Source organism: Harpia harpyja, chromosome 5 (assembly GCF_026419915.1).
Source record: "Harpia harpyja isolate bHarHar1 chromosome 5, bHarHar1 primary haplotype, whole genome shotgun sequence".
In the NCBI taxonomy this organism is placed as follows: domain Eukaryota; kingdom Metazoa; phylum Chordata; class Aves; order Accipitriformes; family Accipitridae; genus Harpia; species Harpia harpyja.
Genome location: NC_068944.1, coordinates 48,108,223 through 48,128,531, shown reverse-complemented (window position 1 = coordinate 48,128,531; position 20,309 = coordinate 48,108,223). Strand labels below are relative to the sequence as shown.

At 41.8% G+C, this 20,309-nt stretch overlaps 1 long non-coding RNA gene across 4 annotated transcripts in view; it reads right to left on the bottom strand.

The window, feature by feature from the left end:
- Positions 1–20,309, bottom strand: part of LOC128142373 (uncharacterized) — a 65,902-nt gene that overhangs the window by 21,983 nt on the left and 23,610 nt on the right. For 2 of the 4 annotated variants that reach the window (XR_008235374.1, XR_008235373.1), the window contains exon 2: positions 330–384. The exons of 1 other annotated variant lie outside the window; for it this stretch is intronic. This is a non-coding gene — a long non-coding RNA (uncharacterized LOC128142373). Of the gene's footprint in view, positions 1–329; positions 385–13,394; positions 13,556–20,309 lie in introns of those variants that run through there. One more of the 4 variants, XR_008235371.1, reaches the window with a different exon arrangement.

Below are 20,309 nucleotides of genomic sequence, written 5' to 3'. Positions count from 1 at the left end.
TATCAGACTGGGTTTTGAAATTTTGATAATAACGAAAATAATCTTTCCTTTAAATCAGGTCTTTTAATATCCTTTAGTAAGTTCTACAAGGTCTTAATTTATATTTTTAGTAACTGCTAAAGAGCTCATTAACTGATCAGTTCATTACATAATGACAATAACATAATTTATTTCTAAAGTGGAAACTGGAAGCAGAGTAAATCTCAGCCACAAATTCCTATTAAGCTCTAACCCTGAAAATGAAACCACATGGAGAAAAACTGGTTTTAGGTAAAGCAGAAGAAAGACGAAATCAGTTTATATTCCAGAGAGGAACACAGCTACTTCACCTGGTCCCGTGTTGAAGGGCCTTTTGTGAAGTCTCTACACAAAGTCTTTTTCCTCCTGTAAACCTTGACCAAACCTTGGCAACAGACACTGCGGTTATCCAAGACCCAGCGAGCGGTACTGCAACTGAACCAGGGGACCAACCTGCACCAGTATCAGTTGCTCCCGTACAGAGCCCTCTCTATCAAGTGACCCGAAAGAAGAATGATTTTCAATGGGGCCCTGAGCAACAACAAGCCTTTGAACAAATTAAGAGGGAGATTGTTCACGCAGTAGCCCTTGGACCAGTCCGGACAGGACAAGATGTTAAAAATGTGCTCTATACTGCAGCTGGGGAGAATGGCCCTACCTGGAGCCTCTGGCAGAAAGCACCTGGGGAGACCCGAGGCCGACCCCTGGGGTTTTGGAGTCGAGGATATCGGGGATCCGAAGCTCGCTATACTCCAACTGAAAAAGAGATATTGGCAGCATGGAGTCCCTCCCTGCTCGGTGACCTTCGCTGACGGGCCGCGCGCTCCCGTCTGTAACGATGGTGCAGACCATTTTAGGATAATTATGAGTGGCAGGGTGTGTGGGGTAGTATGGGCAAGTACCTAGAAAAGTGGGCACCTCCAATGTTTTGGAAATTCACCCCTGAACAAGTGCAGAATCCAGAAGAACTAGTAAAATATTTGGAAAAGGTATGCTGTCACCCCGGCAGCTCCAGAGAGATAAATATAAATATCAAATTGCTTTAGAAAAAATTCTCTGTCTATAAGCAATTTCTTACTAAGTTGACAGCCCTTTTTTTAAAGTCCCAAATCAGAGCTATTAGGCTGCATTTTGGCAACAGCTGTGTCCTCCAGGAACACTTTCAAAGTCAAGTGATCTCTCACCTATAAATTGCATCTAGGACTGGCATTGAAGGGATTTAAGTTGGTAGTAAATGCTAGCATCCCCAGTTAGGTCCTGCAACATGGATGGCTCCAATGAGTCCCTGCCCCAGTCCTTTACTGAGACAATGCATCAAGACAGTATCTGTTCTCTTCTTAACTCAGAAGACTTCTACATCAGCTTATCAGCAGGTCAGATTCCAGCTCAGAAGCTTGAGACTGACTTGTCTTTTGAGATAATCAAGAAAAGCAGATGAATAAATTACGTATGTTTATTTTTGGCAGGTTGACAGTGTTTGGCACTGAAAAATAGGAGTGTTGTGGGAGGGAAAAAACAAGACTTGCTTTCCTTTGCTTTTAAAACCCTATGCTGCCTTGTGGGACCTCATCAGGAGTTATGATTCATTAAACTAAAAAGACTATCCTGGATAAGTAAGATTAATAAGTAATAATGCCAGTTATGCACCTATCTGGACCAAATAGTGAGACTAAAACAATTGTGCTAAGTTTTACATTATTGTACAAGAAAAAGCTTTATAAATGCTGTCACTCGATGTGTGACACAGTCCACATCGCAGTCCCGTCCAGAGCCAAGTAGCACGGTGCTCAATCTGGCAGTCGTGTTGCACAACAGCAGAGTCAGCCACAGCCATATACCACTGTGAACTATGATGGAGAGTGCTGGAAGTACAGAGAAAGAGATTGAAAAAGGGATCTCCTTTAGATAGGGGGAGAGGATAAGTTTGGGAGAGAGCGAGAACATGGACCAACACAGTGTTTACTGCATGACATATCCTAAAAAATTTGTCATAACTCAAAGTTATGTTTTTGACACAAAATTGTCTGGTGTAAGTGAACAGCTTGTATTTTGCTGAGGGATAGATCATCTCATCATAATGGTCTCTTTGGACATGGAAAGCAAAACTAGCAGTCAGCAACAGCAGTAAGAAATTAGAACTGTTTACCTTGAAAGAATTCAGAAGTTGCCAGGAGACAAGTAATGTGCTCCCATTCCTAGCTCTGAAATAAGAAGGTGAAACTCCATAGTTTCCAAGGTAATATTGAGAGCCTAATATTTTCCATGTCTTTTGCAATCAATCACTTCCTTAAAACAATGCAAAATAACTGAGTGAGTGAGTATAGGCAGAACTGTGCACTTGGAATCATTACAATTAATAGCTTTCATCATAATCTGAAAGAATAATAAACTCTTTAACAACAGACATGAAGTAAGACCGATTTGTTCAGCATAACTTGCTTGATGCTGTTAAAGTCAAGCTGCATGAAAAAAAGGATAGATTTATGTATTCTTCAGCATGAGAAATGCCAAAAAGCATTGGGGAAAAAAGCTATGTTCAGTCTCGCAGGAAGATGATTCACCATCCACCCCTTGTAGTCACTGAAGTCAGACGCATTCATTACCCATTACACTGAGGACTTTTATTTTTCCCCTTTTGGTGAATAAGCACCGAATTACCCATATCGCTGGGCCATCTCACCAAACGCGGCAGCTGCTGCTTACCAAAATAATCATAGAAAGCTTATCTGTGAGGGATTCCAGACATTTAAATATATGGGAGCTGCCTCTGCTAATAACAGAGATTTATATTTCATTCTGAGAGGGGTGTACACAAATTCTAAAAATCACCAGTCAATACCACATGCAAACACACATGCTCAGTGAATGCTTGTGGTTTAAGACTCTTCCTTTCATAGAAGAGAAGCATTTAGCAATCTTCAGGGGCAGGGTCAATGAAAATGTGAAAAAAAATCACTAGATGAGGACTGACTTACAATGTTCTAAATCCTCAAGGCCCCATGTTCCATATGGATTGGATTTTGAATTGATAGCAAGATGCTGTTCTAAACACCAAATTTACTGTTTTCATGTAAAATTTAATTTCACTTTCTGTCTAGCTTCACTTTATTCTTACCAACTTTCTTTTTTTAGTCAATTTACTTAACAGTAGTAGAATGCAACTAGTAGGCTGGATTTTTACTAGTCTATGTCTTTGGATGTACCTAGCTTGATGCTACCTATGTATTATTGTGTTCCTATTATGAAATCTACTTAAAATAAATAATAACCACTTAATTAAAATGTAGTCCTGCCATCACCAAACTGTATACTCTGCTGTGTCACACAAGAGACCTGGTTGCTAATGTATCTGTGGAGTTTGAGAATAAACCAATTTACATTGCGTGGGTGTTATAGAACTGTACAGAAGAATCCTCCAAGCTAGTATATAAAAGGTTTCTCGTTTAATTTATTTGCTGCTTATATGTGGAGTTAACTGCTTAAGTGTTCGCAGAAACAGGGACAATGAGGCAGGTTCAGTCATTCTGTTAAAAATAATGGAATAAGAACCAGTTACTGTCACCAAATTTGCCCCTTTTAGGATTTTCAATTATTGGATGTGCAATTGACTATCTCTTGTTTTATTTTTGAACAAAAATTTTTATTAATCATATGTGTTTAAGCTTTGATAAACATAGCCAAGAAAGACACCCACCAATTCAAAGTTTTTTCAATTGTCCTTCACATTTTTGGCCAACTATTTGAAATTTCTAAGTGGCTTTTATTCTGCTCTGCTTAAAACCACAGCTCTACGCACCAGTCCAAAGCATGCTGGGATACCTGCACAGGCAGTGGTTGAGGCAGGCTTTCCACAGCTCGAGGGTAACTGGCCAACTAAGTTTCAACTGCTGATGAAATCAGAGCTCACTCATTTAACCTGACCTCAGAGCATTTGGGAAAAGAAATCACCTAAAAGCCAAGGTGTCGTGGTTTAACTCCAGCCAGCAACTAAGCACCACGCAGCCACTCACTCACTCCCCCCCCACCCAGTGGGATGGGGGAGAGAATTGGGAAAAGAAGTAAAACTCATGGGTTGAGATAAGAATGGTTTAATAGAACAGAAATGAAGAAACTAATAATGATAACACTAATAAAATGACAACAGTAATAATAAAAGGATTGGAATATACAAGTGATGCACAATGCAATTGCTCACCACCCACCGATCGATGCCCAGTTAGTCCCCGAGCAGTGATCCCCCCACCCCCACTCCCCCCAGTTTATATACTGAGCATGATGTCAACATGGTATGGAATACCCCTTTGGCCAGTTTGGGCCAGCTGTCCTGGCTGTGTCCCCTCCCAACTCCTTGTGCCCCTCCAGCTGTCTTGCTGGCTGGGCATGCGAAGCTGAAAAATCCTTGACTTTAGACTAAAGATGACTTAGCAACAACTGAAAACATCAGTGTGTTATCAACATTCTTCTCATATCGAACTCAAAACATAGCACTGTACCAGCTACTAGGATGACAATTAACTCTATCCTAGCTGAAACCAGGACACTAGGTAAAGTCATAACAGTTTAGCTCTTAACATTTTCCTTTTCCCTCCTGACAAAAAAAACCCAACAAAAAACAGACATCTAACAAAATCTATACATCTATTCAAAGTGTATAAATATTACAAATCCAGAAGGTATCCATAAATATTGAAATGGCACTATCAACACGAAATTATTTTGATAACAGAATAGGAAAAAGTCATTTCTGTTTGGTCAGAAAACTAATACATGCTGATAGTTTTGTATGCTGATTTACAAAGCAAAGTGCTCAATATAAACACAAGAAGCTCCAGAATCAGATTGGAGCATCATTATTTACATTGCCCTACACTTGGAGAAGTACGTGGAGCTTTATGCTGCCATTGGCTGGAACCACAGTGTAGCAACTGAATGCAGTGTTTGATTACTGTACAAGAAACAGGTAGTTCACATTTTCCTAACATTTTAATATAGTTTGATTAATGTCAATAAGCTACAAAGTCATGTATTCAGTGTTTTCAAAAACAGCAGAAAAAGCAAGCCCAAATAATTCACCCATTTTCTTCATAACTGGAATGAGGAAGGGCCATGGAGGCACGTCAGATCTTCACAAAGCGAATCTCAGCCCAGACTCAGTCCTGAGCATGCTGCAAATTAAGCTGCTGTTTGCTTTGGCCTTCAGACAGTTTAAGGCCAGGTAGCAGAAATGTAGATTTCAGTCATTTGTCAGACTCCTGTATTGAACTTCATCAACTGTGAATTTAGCACAATTCAAAAATAACTCAATCATTTCCACTCAGTCAGATTTTGTCATCCTCTGTGTTGGTGGAACTGCTTGCCAAGTAAAGGACTCCATCATATGCAGCATCTCTCTCCTCACAACTCCCGTACGGTCTGAAGACAAAAAGAACATTAACAGTCAAGCCTGAATACAAGATCTCAGCTTTCAACTCACTGGTGCAATAAATACATAACAGGGACTGCAACAATAGCTAAACGTATTAAAAAAAAAAATGCTAAGGAATTGACCTTTATTTTAAATCTTTTCCTCTTGTCCTGTTCTACTGAATACCTTGCATACTTTCAGAATGCAGGCACAGATGAAGATTCCCATAATTGTTCTACAGATATGAAAGAAAACTGACTTCTATGCAACTGTCTTTGGTTATTGGAAATGAGGTGCTTGTACACAGTATTCTGCCTCTGCCAAACTGAGCTGCAGCCGGTCTTACAGAGGAAAAATGCTGTGCAGGAGGTCTCAGATAATTGTAAGTGAGTAGCAATTTTAATTCTGAGCATATTGAAAGACCTAGAGCAGATAAAATGACCTATACAAAAGGCAAGACTAAGGAAATTATTCATATCAAAATGTGTTAAGTATAATTAGAAGTTTAGGTGGAATAAATGTACAGCATGAAATAAGAATGATAATACTCACTTTCCTGTTTCATAATCTGCTTTTCTGCCCTCTAGGGATCTGCCTGTCCTCCAGTAACACTGTCATTTTTCTCAGCATTTCCCAAAAATCAGCTCTCAGTCCACTCAAAAAATGTTCAAAAAGGGTCTGTTTGGTAACTGAAGCCAAATAGAACCAAATCCTGTGAGAGCACACCATGGCTCCCACCTGGTCCGTACACCCACAATCACTTCAGGAGATACCTGGCAGATGCATGACCACATATCTGTGGACACATATTTAGCTAACAGTCGCAAGAGCATTCCAGATGCCTTCAGAAGACCTTGAACAGAATAAACAAGAAGACAAAAAAAGAAAGAAGCCAATTAGAAGAACACAGGTGCACATTCCAAGATAAAGGGAACTTGGCACAAAGAACTGCAATTCGGCAGTTTATCTTGACCAATTAGACTGAGACAAGTTTCGCGTGTTTTAGTTAATATAACCAATTGTGTCCTATGTTTATGCGCGTGTACAGTGTTGGTATAACCAATCATATTTTATGTTTGTGCGCGTGTACAGTGACTTTGCAGAATATGTGACTATAAGTATGTGTGTGTTTTAGCAATAAAGCGTCGTCTGCTGTCTGCTCTCAAGATTACAGGCGTCCGTCTACTTCAATCTCCTCACATATCCACTCCATTTCAGTAGCCTGAAACTATTACTCTGTCACAGCCAGGGTGTGCACCAAACTTGGGAACTCTGAAGAATTCGGTTCAACAGCCCAGGCATGGTCTGTGGGGCCATTTCAAGCCATTGATGGTTCTAGCTCCTAAAACAACTTTTGAGTTTACTTTAATCAAGCTCCTGAGGAAAACGCACTTTATAATGCTGTCTTTGAACTAATGGATTTAACGTAACTTTAATCTACAAAAATTGACCAAGAAAAACCCTGTTTTCCTCTTCTTTTCCTTTTATTCCTTGGTGTTGTGAATAAAAGTGTTTTTAATTGGCTCGGTCTCAAGATAAATTCAACCCTTCAACAATACTCCTCACAAATTAGCTATGGTGACAAAATCAGTATGTATTGCATGCATTAGAATTATACTGAACTTTCTGAGTGAAAAGGAGACATTTTAAGATCCTCTTTGATTCACACGTTCAGTCACTGAAAAAAAAAAGAAAAAAGAAAAAAAATACTCTGTGTGAACTGCTGCTATCTATTGGAAATAAAATAGAAAGGCATTTGTTATATATATATGGCTAGATCAAGAGTCAAACCAAGGAAAATAGTCAAACCAAGCAGCATAGTCCCTAGAATATTACCCATAAATTGTGTCCTGCTAACTTGATCTAATAAGGTGCTAGTTTTAGCTACTCATGCAGTTGCTCCAGCTAGATTCATGTACTAATTTGGCTGAACTCTTAGGTTTTGTGCAATTTTTGAGTTTGCCTTTTTCTTAAATGGTCTCAGATAGTTTATTCCCACATATCACCTTCTCATCACTTTAAACAAGCTGTTATTTATACTAGGTAGTTCAAATCCTCTGACTAGGAACATGCCTCTTCTTTCACTATACCCTGAACAATAAACGTTCCAGCACACGGCTTAGATGCAGCTTCAAATACCAAAATATGCACCTCACTGAATTTCAGTTGTCTAAAAGATCGGCATCAAGTTCAATGTAATCATTGAGGTTTCTTCTATGCAGTCAATTGAGAAAGACAGACACCTCCAGAGTGTGATTCATCTCATCTATTCCAGGATAAGATAAAGCATCCATTTGGAAGTACCTGCCTCTCTCCTTTTGAGGCAACCTACACAACCAGTCCAGAACTGATTGCTAACTTTCCAACACTTTCAGTTAAATGAGATGAATCCCACCCTTACTGCCTAAGGCTGTATTAATTACCAAGAAAAAACAGAGCATGCTCCAGGATTTGGATTGCCCAGCTGGGATTGCTGGAGCTTGCTTGGCTTTCCTTTCTGCAGAAACCAGAGCAATGGGATGCAACAAGGAAGCAGCCTTGTGCACTCCAGGGTCATAGCCTGAAAAGGAGCCAGGATGCAGTCTCAGACAGCACCTCAATAAGATTAGCAATGGCAGCTTACAGCTGTACAACCTTTCATTGCTGGAGACATGCCTGCTCAGCATGGGGCAATGCTGCAGACAGATCCCGGAGGCTCCATGGAACAAGCTAGTCCAGAAGCAAGGTAGCTGCCTTGACCCAGCCCCACGTATCAGCTTTTCAACACAGCTAATTAGCTGCTTTAATTCAGCACACTGTCCTTGTTATATGCAAGCTACATGGTTCAAAGCCAGCTTAGTTATATCTTCACTTTAGATGTAGCTAGAATGCCTGGAAACTCCCACGGACTTTACTAGTTTGTACTTCAAAAGTTGCCTCTGCAACTAAAGGATTGGAAACACATTTTCCCCACACAAAAACTCATTTTCTGGAGCATAGTTCAGGCACGGGGAGATAAGGGAGGAGAACTGTACAAGGACAAGCCCTGAACTACAGGACACAGTCTACCAAACCACAACAACCAAAATAGATTTCCATATTCAGGCACCTATGTGACTCCAAGGTCAACCTGTTCCCAATGCTTATATGCTCAGATAAGCTTAAAGAGGTGTAAAACAAGTGTCCCTTTCTATCCCTTCAAAAATTTTGAATGCTAAAATTTTCAATCACATGTTATAACCAGGTATTATGCAAACACTTGTACTTTTTGATCTATATTTCAATGAAGGGGTTTTGACAGGGCAGTCCCTTTGTGACCTCCAGCAGTCACAGAGCTGCCCCTGGGGACAGCTCCACACTTGGGTCTGGGATAGCTGAGGCATGGGCACAGAGTCACCAGAATGTGACTGTCTCATTCTGCACTGCTTGATTTCTTCCAAAAAGTGGTATAAATAGCTGTCATGGTTTAACCCCAGCCAGCAACTAAGCACCGCGCAGCCGCTCACTCACTTCCCCCCCACCCAGTGGGATGGGGGAGAAAATCGGGAAAAAAGAAGCAAAACCTGCGGGTTGAGATAAGAACGGTTTAATAGAACAGAAAAGAAGAAACTAATAATGATAATGATAACACTAATAAAATGACAACAGTAATAATGAAAGGATTGGAATGTACAAATGATGCGCAGTGCAATTGCTCACCACCCGCCGACCGACACCCAGCCAGTCCCCCGAGCGGCGATTCCCCGCCCCCACTTCCCCGTTCCTATACTAGATGGGACGTCACATGGTATGGAATACACCGTTGGCCAGTTTGGGTCAGGTGCCCTGGCTGTGTCCTGTGCCAACTTCTTGTGCCCCTCCAGCTTTCTCGCTGACTGTGACGTGTGGAAAACAGACTTCACAATCGGTGAGACTGTAAAGTAGGTATGTTCATTCAGCGCTGGGCCGCACGGGGGTAGTCCCACCAAAGTCGTGCGCACCCGACTCGGCAGTTTGTCTCAAGTTTATACAGTCAAGTGTTACATATTCACAATACACCTATACATATGCATAACCTATCCTCGCTTCATATTAAAATTAGCTCCGAGAGGTCATTTCCATAGTCTCCTCTCAACTGCGCTTGCGCAGTGCCTCTTTATGGTGGTCGTCTGGTGGTCGCAGAGATGAAGATAGATGACTCCTCTTCGTCACCACTAGTAACCTTTTTTCTTGCGCAGGCTCTGTGATTTCTTGGTATTCACCCAACCCGCAAGACCAGTCTTAGCCTGCTCTTGGGGCCTGCTCCTGCTTCTTATCAGGAACTGTCTCTACCTCATTGGCTGGTCCTTGGGACCAGCTCTTCTTATCAAAGACTGTCTTTGCCTCAGCTAATTTCAACAATGTAAGCGCTAAACATCATCTCTCATCCCCCTTTATTATGTCTACTGAGATTCTTTTGACTCCCCTTGTCTCAGCTGGGCATGAGAAGCTGAAAAATCCTTGACTTTAGTCTAAACACTACTTAGCAACAACTGAAAACATCAGTGTTATCAACATTCTTCACATACTGAACTCAAAACATAGCACCGTACCAGCTACTAGGAAGACAGTTAACTCTATCCCAGCTGAAACTAGGACAATAGCAAAATTAACTAGGGGCTCATCTGACAGTCAGTGAATACAGTGCTCAGTGGCGAGCAGGCTGAAGCCTTCAGCAAAGCCTGATCCATCGTCAGTGAGAGCCTGCCTGCTCCTACCTAGAGGATTACACTTTAACTTTGTAAAAATACCATTTGTCTGCAACTACCTCAGCACCTTTATTTATCCTGGGCCCCTGAGATTAAAGCAGCAGGTAAGCAAGGAGCTGAAAATAATGTATCTGCTTTGCTGCATTTTACCCACTTTTCTTGGGTCCACAGCCGAGCATACATGCACGGGAGAGCAATGGCCTTGACCTCCCCGTAGAATCAAGGCCAGACTGAGAAGCTGCTACTGCAAACTCCTCACACCTTACAGCCACATACGTATAGCACAGCCTTCAGTCTTGACACAAAACACAAACACCGAGCTCACACCTCAGCAACACTGGAGTAACAGCAGCTGCATGCGGCACAAGCCACAAGTAGCCAAAATCCTCAGCGGGACATCGGGCAAAGAAGGATTTCCAACCACAAAGCAGGAACGGAGGGATGTATTTCCATACCACACACACTCACTGAAAAAATTATTGAAATTAGCTGCCATTTGGTTTCTTGAGGTCTGAAGACTGGGAAGTTTGAAGTAATTCATATTTATTCAAGTAATACCAATGAAGAGTGGGAACTAACATCAGCACACATCTATCATCAACCTGTCTGTTTGGTATATATACCATATGCCTTTCCCGCACATCTTCATCTCTTTCTTTTGTTGGATTTAGCCTGTACTTTGTTTGGGAAAGAGACTCAGTCTTTCTGCACATCTGCCATCTCCAAGTGAGATTATTACCATAAAATCATTAGCAGCAAAGGCAGAGAGAGTCACTTGGGAGACTTCTGACTCACACTTTACACTGAAAGTCAACGGTGCAATGACTTTCTCAGGGTATTCACGGGCAGACATCAGAATGACGTGGAACTTAACTTTGATATATATATTTTGGCAGTATCTGAGGGCAAGGAGCAGCTTAATACAACTACAGCACGTAAGGCCAAATGCTCTACTTCCTAAGTGCTGTTCATAGTGTGCAGAAAGACCAGAAATGAGCTCTATATTCCCCTTCTGGTAATTCCCCAGGCCCAGGAAGCTCTCAGCAGAAACAGACCCTCAGCATCACCTTTCCAAGAAGCTCTAGAAACAATGATGGGAATTGACAGGAGCACAATGCTTTCTGGCAGTCTCCAGCTGGCATGGAAGCTACTGCAAACTGGTAAAACTCTCGTCTTCGCTTTGACCTTCATGTTGCGCCACCACCAATAATGGCAGCTAAGCAATGCTCCTTTTTTCCCTTTTCCCACAGCAGAAGAGAATCCATACTAGAAAGATTTGATCCTTCATCCACCAGGAACAATAACAAAATTTGCTAGAGGTAGATGTGGGCTTCTGATGGTTCACTGAAGTTATATCTGTGCAATAAAACTAACTTTGAATTTTGTATTCTAAAGATGATTTGGTATGATATGAAAAAGAACCAGTATTGTTCTATGGGCTTCTGCGCACAGTAACTCCACACCTCATGCTAAAATCTTCCATTTTCACCGTCACAATAAATATATTAGTCCACTCACTGACATCCATTACTGAATACTCTTAAGTCCTTAACAAAATTTACCTTACTGAAGCCTGACACACTATGTCAATGAAATCCCAGTGCAGTTTATTTAGGACCTGTAAGAAGGGATTCTGTGGTACATTAGCATGTTGCTGCCTCTCAGCATAAACACAAAACTCAGCCACTGAATAGAGTCACCCTGTCTCCCAATACAGTCTTGGAAATAAATGTCAGGCGTGCTTTCATCTGTACTCAAATCTGAATCAAGTTGTCTAAAGGGACAACATACCCTTTCACATACCCGTTCACCTAGAATAAAACACTTTCTACATGGTACATGAGAGTGGGGAAAAAACAGGAAGAAATTAATTCCAGCTCTGAAAGGAGCTCTTTTTTTTTTTTTTTTAATTTATGGATATGCACACATTAATCTCTCTACCTTGTTTTAAATGTCTGATGGAAACTGGCTTCACAGTTGATGCCACATCTTGGTCTCATGAGAGAGAAAAAGAAAACAGCTTGATCTACAAATGGAAGTGCAATTAAAAGTTAGTAACATCATGCTTTAATTTTTAGTAACATGGGAGGATCAATCACACACAGTTTACACTGGAAAAGAAACACCAACGAATACAGGTGAAAAACAGTGCAACTAAAAAGAAATAAAGCGAAGCCTCAGTACCTTTCTAACCAGTTTGGGGGGGGTGGGGGGTGATTCTCAGTAAGATGGATAAAGTAGGCTTGTGCATTGTCTTCCAGAAGGATGCCTAGCTGCACACACAGAGTTGATCCAAATCAGATTCAACATACGCAGTCCCTGAAGCAAACACCCAGCTGCACCAACTATAACTCAGATTTTTTAAAATACAAATACTGATAAGATTTTTCAGAAGGGATAGCTTGTTACAGCCTCTTCCCTGTACAACTAACATATCAGCAGGTTTTTCTTTTTAATTCTTTTGCTATTTCGGCAATTCTAATCCTCACTGTCCTCATATGGCTCCTACCAATTGTGTATTAAGAAAAAATATATGTTTATCAATTCATTCGGTTTATCAATGTATTTCTTATAAAATTATATGAATGCTAGCTCCTCAACATTCAGGAGAAATGCCTAAGAGCAAGCATTTTGTTTATACACAACTTGATTAAAACTAAACATAATGCAACTGCTCATAGGTGATGAGACAGCTAAACCAAACTCCAGCTCCCTTCTGAGTACTGGGGGAAGAAAGGGGATTCAAAATGCAAAATTAGTTTCAGCCTTAAAAATGAAATTATGTGAGCCATTCAGACCTAGTGTAAATGCCACCAAATGTTAAGCCAAACAGCTCATCTTCCCCCCAGAAAAAAGAAAAGTTTTAAATTAATCTCCAAGCATGGGATTAATTCAGTAAAATTACAGTCTAGCCTCCCTTCCACCAACTCCAATCATAAACAGCCCAATTCTGCAAAAGACCAAGTACCCTCCTTTCACACCAACTACCAATAATGCTTGCCAGAACTGCATCTAGGGTTGTTATTTATACCATGTTTTGCAATAAGGGAATAATCATACTCATAACCAAATACAGAATCAAAATATACGTATTTTGCATTTCAGGGCTAAACACAGTAAAAATCTCTTTTCAGCCCAGCTTTTTCTACCACAGCGAGAATTTTACTTAAATGATGGCACTTCTCTCAGCATTCATGGTCAGCACTGACTGGCAAAGAGACCAGACCAGACCTGACTCTTAACTGGCCTGTTCAGCTTACCATTAATTAGCTTAGCAAGACAGAAACAGCCAAGAACTCACTGTCCCAGTTTCTCAGACAGCCTGACAGTAGCTGCTGACTCCTCCATTGGAGGACAGCAAGACAAAGCCATTCCCATTTTAATAGGATTGCAGAGCAGTTTCACATGCAGCCCTGGTACAGTCATGCTGAAATCAAAGAAATAGACCATAAATGAATCCTTTAGTGTGAGAAAGAGCAACCTCAGCCCATCCTCCAGACACGCTGTGGTAGCAGAACTGATGCAGGTCCAGTGTGCAAGGGAACGGTCTGAAGAGTGACACCAACCTGTGAAAGCATTTGTGTAGACATGAAGAAAAGTCCTTTCTCTGAAGAGAGCCCAAGCCAAAACAAAAAGTTCTCACTGTATGGTGATTATCCACGTGGCCTTGTACAAAACACCCTTTACAACTATTTGTACCACTCAAGACTTCTGAGCTCTCCTCCCTGGCGGGTGCCCCTACATAATGTACAAACACGGGCACAGTCTCAAGGGTGCTTCTTACCTTAAACAACCTTCAGTCCATGATCCTGGTTCAGGAAAGGATTTAATGGCATATACCTATGCTTTTTTAAGCGAAGCTGGAAACATGTATTTGAACTACTGATATAGTGGCATCTAAGTTATGTTTAAACACTCTCCAGAATAAGTTTCTTCTAGAAGAATGGGAGATGGGATGAATCATCAACCCTCCTCCATCCTTTAACAGACAGGGAAGGAGGCTCAGAGAGACAAAGCAACTTGCCAAGGACCATTTAAGAAGTCTGTGGCAGAGCCGGGCATTAACGCTAGACTTGCTGTTAATCAGTTCAGCATGTTAACCCCAAAACATTTTTTCTATTAGAAGAGTAATCAAAAATTACATAGATTATTTAGTATGTAACTGGATAGAAGACAGTCAGGTGAAAGCTATGCAATACTCTGAAAACAAGAAAGCGTGCCTCCATCACTGAAAATGTGAAAGCCAATGTTAATGTTTTACCATGGCATCCCCATTTTATAATGTTCAGCACACTGACCACATGGAAAAAACTTCTACAAAATCATTCAACAGAGCAAGACTGTAAGAATTCAAAATCATCATTAGGATCTGCAAAATATTACTAAAAATATTGCTATTTAAAAATTTCTGAAGTTATGATATTAAACATCTGTACTACTATTGTGTTAAGAATCTGAAACATTCTTATCTATATGGTATCTCAAGTAAACAGAGAACCACATCAAAGGAAATAACTGACAAAACCTTCCAAGTACACAATTTAGTCCACGGGCATGCTTTTACCACTTTTTATTCCTTGCAGCCTGTTAGTAAGTTTTTGATTTCAAAATAAATTGCTTCAGAACTTAACTCCATCCTTTCACTTCAAGAAAAATGGACAAGAACAGTTTCAGCAAAAATTCCTTTGCATCTGTAAAATATACCTTCCCCTTCAGCTAGAACCAGTAAAAGGACTTTTTCCTTATGTCAAATTTTGCCACAAAAAATGTAACACTGGCTCAGTTATCTTCATTTCTCTTCTCACCTACTGGACAAGTTCAAATTAATACAACTGGCAAAACTGAGAGTCCTGATATCTAAGCTGCAGGTCAATTAGTTCAAAGGCAGCTGGGAGCGATAGGCATCTTCCAGGACATGTCCAAAGAAGCAGAGAAACCTTCATATTTTGTTGTGGAAAGTCAGTCTGCAGAAGTTTTAGAGAAAATTAAAATGGGCAGGAAAAAAGTTCCATTTCATCAGATGCATTCAATTTTTAAACTGAATGGCAGAGATGCAAACTCAAGATTTCTTCCTTGCTGCCTGCCAAGCAAGTCAGACCTTCAGCCCTTTCTTTTACTTCAGTCTGCTTAATGAATGGCAACACAATACAAAATCTCTGATTCAGCTCTGAGCCTATTTACAAACCATCAGCCCAAGAAAGAGTTTTTTGCCAATAAGCTAAGCTCGAAATAAGCCCATCCTTGTCTTTCACATATAGATGTTAGCAGAGAGGCACCATTTTCCCAGGGTAAATACAATGGAAAGGTTTTTTACATAACTGGTGAAGCTGCAATGATCTCCTACCTACCATATCAGCAAGTATAAACATCTATGTTGACATCCATACTAAAACTTCCAACTTTTAAAATCACAAGTTATAACTCTTTTTCACCTCCAAAGAGTCATTAGATGCCTCATACAAAATTCAGTTGATTTGAAGACACAGATCAGAGAGCTGGCTGAAGATCAGGCCAGGCCATATTCTCAGGCAAAAGGACATACTAAGGAGCTAGGTGAAAAAATGTTAAGCTCAACTTAATTTCTGACAAAAGTTCCTTTCATGCAAACATTTCCAGAATGAGGCATTTATAACTTTTGTGCTGGAAACAAGTCTTAGATCTGTTTGCCATTTCAGAGGATGGGTGAAGAATAACATAACAGCAGAGCCAAACAGCAAATTATGTTGTGTTGGCCTCTGAAAAGAGGAACGACTATGTATAAGTCCTTGTTCCAAGCCAGAGAAAGCAGAGATTTAGACCTTTATTTACCATGATGTACTTTTAGTGTCGTAAATACCTGAATAGTTTCTGTTCCAAGATAGCGGGTTTCCATTTTTGCTCTCATTATTTTCTAGCAAATTTCAAAGTATCTGAAATTTTCCCTACGTTAGACCAAGACCAACAAGAAAAGATCAGTTCAAATGGTATTTTGTGCACCCAGAAAGCTTTGCAAACCCAGCTCGCAGCTCACTATGCCACACTAAGACCTGGCGTAAGTGATTCCATCAACTTGCACTGATGTGTGCCCAGTTTCACAAGGTCTGATTTAACCCTGATCTCTAAACTGCTCTTGGACAGACCTCAGAGCTGCTTCCATTTATTATTTTGTACCACAAGCAACTATTCCACTATTCAGCATCAATTTAAAATCAATTGCACAGCACCACAGTCAGCCAGTTATCTAAATATACCTCAGATAGGTAAGGCTCAATTACACTGGAGGAGTGAAGAATACATCGAAAAGATTCATCACCAACTCAGATGGATATCAATAAAAGATGTAATCAGCAAGGGACTGCATGAAATATAAGAATGTGGACACATTTTGTGAGTTAATTCTTTTGTATTTCATTAAACCCAACTTTTAATCTTTTCTTCACTTTTTTCATATTGATGAAATAGATGGAGTGAACAAGACAGGACTTTTTAAGTAGTGTCTGTGCACAGCGCCCATGATGTAGCCCGTAATAACCAGTGAATGTTTTTGCCTTGTTCTTGGCAGAATTATTTCAATGACAGACTGGAGCCAACACCCACACCACTGGAAAATTTTGTCTTGGCCAGGCGTGGATTTCACCGGTGAACTTCTTTGCATGGATTTCCCTTATGATCCCCTGGCCCATCAGAGCAGCCTCAGCAGCACTGCAGGTCCCAAGCACAGGGCAGCAGGTTGCGTGGCTGGCACGGCACACCCAGACCTGGCATACAGCTTCCTGCAGAGCAGACCTCACCCAAATCACCCAGCAGGTCACCAAGAACGGACTGAGGAGCACCAGGCTAAGGAGAGTCCAGTGTGACCGAACAAATGGGGTGGAAACTCTTGATTTTGTTCCCAAGCTAAGCACTGTGAGAGCACACTTAAGAGATGTGTAATAGACCAGAAATCTTTACTGAATCTTGACAACTTATTGGGTGTATGATATACTTATTAGACACTAATAGCAGCTCAAAAGCAATGGGAGAAATGTGCTGAAGGAATATTGCTTGTGATGAAGAACAAGCCAATGGAAACAAAAGGGAGATGAACAGGAGAGCCGGGGACAGGAGTGGTTAAGGTACCATTATACCCCTTTTCTCTTATTTGAACTTCCTCCCAGGAGAAATTTCTTGGGTTTTTGAAGTGTTCGACATATTTATTCTCCCTATTTGATAGACGCAAAGACTGCTGGAGTTACAAATTCTTCTTACACTGGAATTTCCATTTTGTGCCACACACAAATGTAGAAAAGCAAGTAAAAATCAAAGAGTTCTGGGTTATCTATTGTCAGTCTGTGGTGGATGCCAGGTGCCCACCAAAGCCGCTCTATCACTCCCCCCCTCAAATGGACAGGGGAGAGAAAATATAACAAAAAACTCGTGGGTAGAGATAAGAACAGGGAGAGATCACTCACCAATTACCATCACTGGCAAAACAGACTGAACTCAGGGAAATTAATTTAATTTATTACCAATCAAATCAGAGTAGGGTAATGAGAAATAAAACCAAATCTTAAAACACCTTCCCCCCACCCTTGCCCTCTTCCCGGACTTAACTTTACTCCCAATTTTCTCTACCTCCTCCCCCCAGCAGCGCAGGGGGATGGGGAATGGGGGTTACAATCAGTTCATCACACATTGTCTCTGCCACTCCTTCCTCCTCAGGGGGAGGACTCCTCACACTCGTCCCCTGCTCCAATGTGGGGTCCCTCCCACGGGAGACAGTCCTCCACAAACTTCTCCAATGTGAGTCCTTCCCACAGGCTGCAGTTCTTCATGAACTGCTCCAGCATGGGTCCCTTCCATGGGGTGCAGTCCTTCAGGAGCACACTGCTCCAGTGTGGGTCCCTTCCATGGGGTCACAAGTCCTGCCAGAAAACCTGCTCCAGCGTGGGCTCCTCTCTCCATGGGTCTGCAAGTCCTGCCAGAAAACCTGCTCCAGCGTGGGCTCCTCTCTCCATGGGTCTGCAAGTCCTGCCAGGAGCCTGCTCCAGCACGGGCTTCCCACGGGGTCACAGCCTCCTTCGGGCACCCACCTGCTCCGGTGTGGGGTCCTCCACGGGCTGCAGGTGGATATCTCCTCCACCGTGGACCTCCCTGGGCTGCAGGGGGACAGCCTGCCTCACCATGGTCTTCCCCACGGGCTGCAGGGGAATCTCTGCTCCGGTGCCTGGAGCACCTCCTCCCCCTCCTTCTTCACTGACTTGGGTGTCTGCAGGTTTGTTTCTCTCACATGTTCTCTCTCCTCTCTCTGGCTGCAGTTTCTGTGCCGCAGCAACTTTTTTTCGCTTCTTAAATACGTTATCCCAGAGGTGCTACCACTGTCACTTGACGGGCTCAGCCTTGGCCAGCAGCGGGTCCATCTCGGAGCCAGCTGGCATTGCTCCATGGGACATAGGGGAAGCTTCTAGCAGCTTCTCACAGAAGCCACTCCTGCAGCCCTCCCACTACCAAAACTTGCCACGCAAACCCAATACACAGTCAAAGCCTCAAATCCACTGCATTTGTACAGTAGCTTGGTTTTGGTTTTGTTTTTAATTTAAGTGCAATAAAAAGCTTTTCTTCTAGATTCAATAATATGGAAAGCTTTGGAGCTCTGCATCCAAACAAGTTTTTAGCAGTGTAAGCATACATTCATTTTCTATTATTACTATTATTACTACCACTACTACTATTATGTGCTTTTTTTCCAAAGCTTTGTTACCTGTGAGTTCTGTCCTTATCTATCATGGAATAATTTATCAGTCCCTTACCCATGAGAAAAGGAGAGGTTTCCTTTTCTTTTTCCTTGAATGTTATCTGCTCCAAGACAAAATATAACACCTGCTGTTTTCTATCAATTACTTATGAATAGAAAAAAATAACACTATATTTGATATTGTATCTCTTTGTGAATAAGTCAGCTAGTTATATTTTTCCATGGAATATACAATTAGTATATACACAATAGAATCGAAACAAAATAAGGATGGAGGTAAATTTGCTTTTGTAAGCAAAAGGAGTAGCAAATGTGAAAATAGGTCACTTTACAGAGTTTCCTGGCCCTAGAGATCTGCAGACAGACTTCTGACGTGCTGGAAGCTCTGCTGGGGGTGACAGGCAGAGGCAGGTACCGCTGGTGTGATCTAGTGCCCAGCCCACCCAATGCTGGTGATCTCAGCCTTGCAGCGCCCGCACACGAGCCAGCCTTTGGGCTAAATCACCCTCAAGACTGCTCACTGCTTGGGATTTTCACCTCTCTATATGGGGGATTATGTTGTGTCTGGCACTCTCTGTACCAGGAAGGAGGAAAAACAATTTAACAGACATTTAATAAGCAAACTGCAGGAAGATCAGAGTCATTCAGGGGCTGCAAAAGTACTTTGACACATTCTGCATCCCATTTTGTCATAGGAAATGTGCTGGGCTCAGCTGTGGATGTAAGCCTGTGCCTCTGTGTGCATCCAGCTTTCTTCAACATGCACAGACACACTCTGGTGGCCTACAAACATTTGCTGGCACTAAGAGTCCTTGTGACTGACGTATCAGTGCTAGTGAAGTCCTTCCACAGATGCATTTATTCCAGAAAAACTGCACTTTTGCAGAGAGAGCTGAAAACACCCCATAATTTTCCTGTTACAAACTGTACCCTCAGCAAGAGCACTTTGATAGCAGGTCAGCACAACCAGACCAGGTATCCATACCAGCGCTACGTCTGGCCTGCTGCTCGATGCCTCTTTCCTCTTCAGCTTTTACCTGTCTGGATCACAAGCTTTCACTTTCCTTACAGCTTTCTACTTCAACCTTGATCATCGATTCCCCTGCCGCACAAAGGATGCTGAGCCAGGGTAACGTGCACAAAGATTTATTAGCAGGATCCACTGCTGAAGACATGCACTGTCTCTAACAAAGTAATTTGGGGGGAAAAACAAAGACAAAAGCAGAGGAGAAGGACAGAGAGAAGAGGACAGGAGAGGGGAAAATGCAGAGGAGGAAAAACTCCCCAGATACCAGCCAATAAGGGGAGCCATGGGGTCCCAGGTGAGCATCATCCTCTGGACAGTGTCTCCAGTGGTAATGGAGGCAGGTGGTGATGATGAAGAAGAGGAGGAGGACTTTTCCCCTCATCCTAAATGTTTCACTGAGACCCACTCAAATTCCCTAGGGAATGCTTCTGCTTATGATGC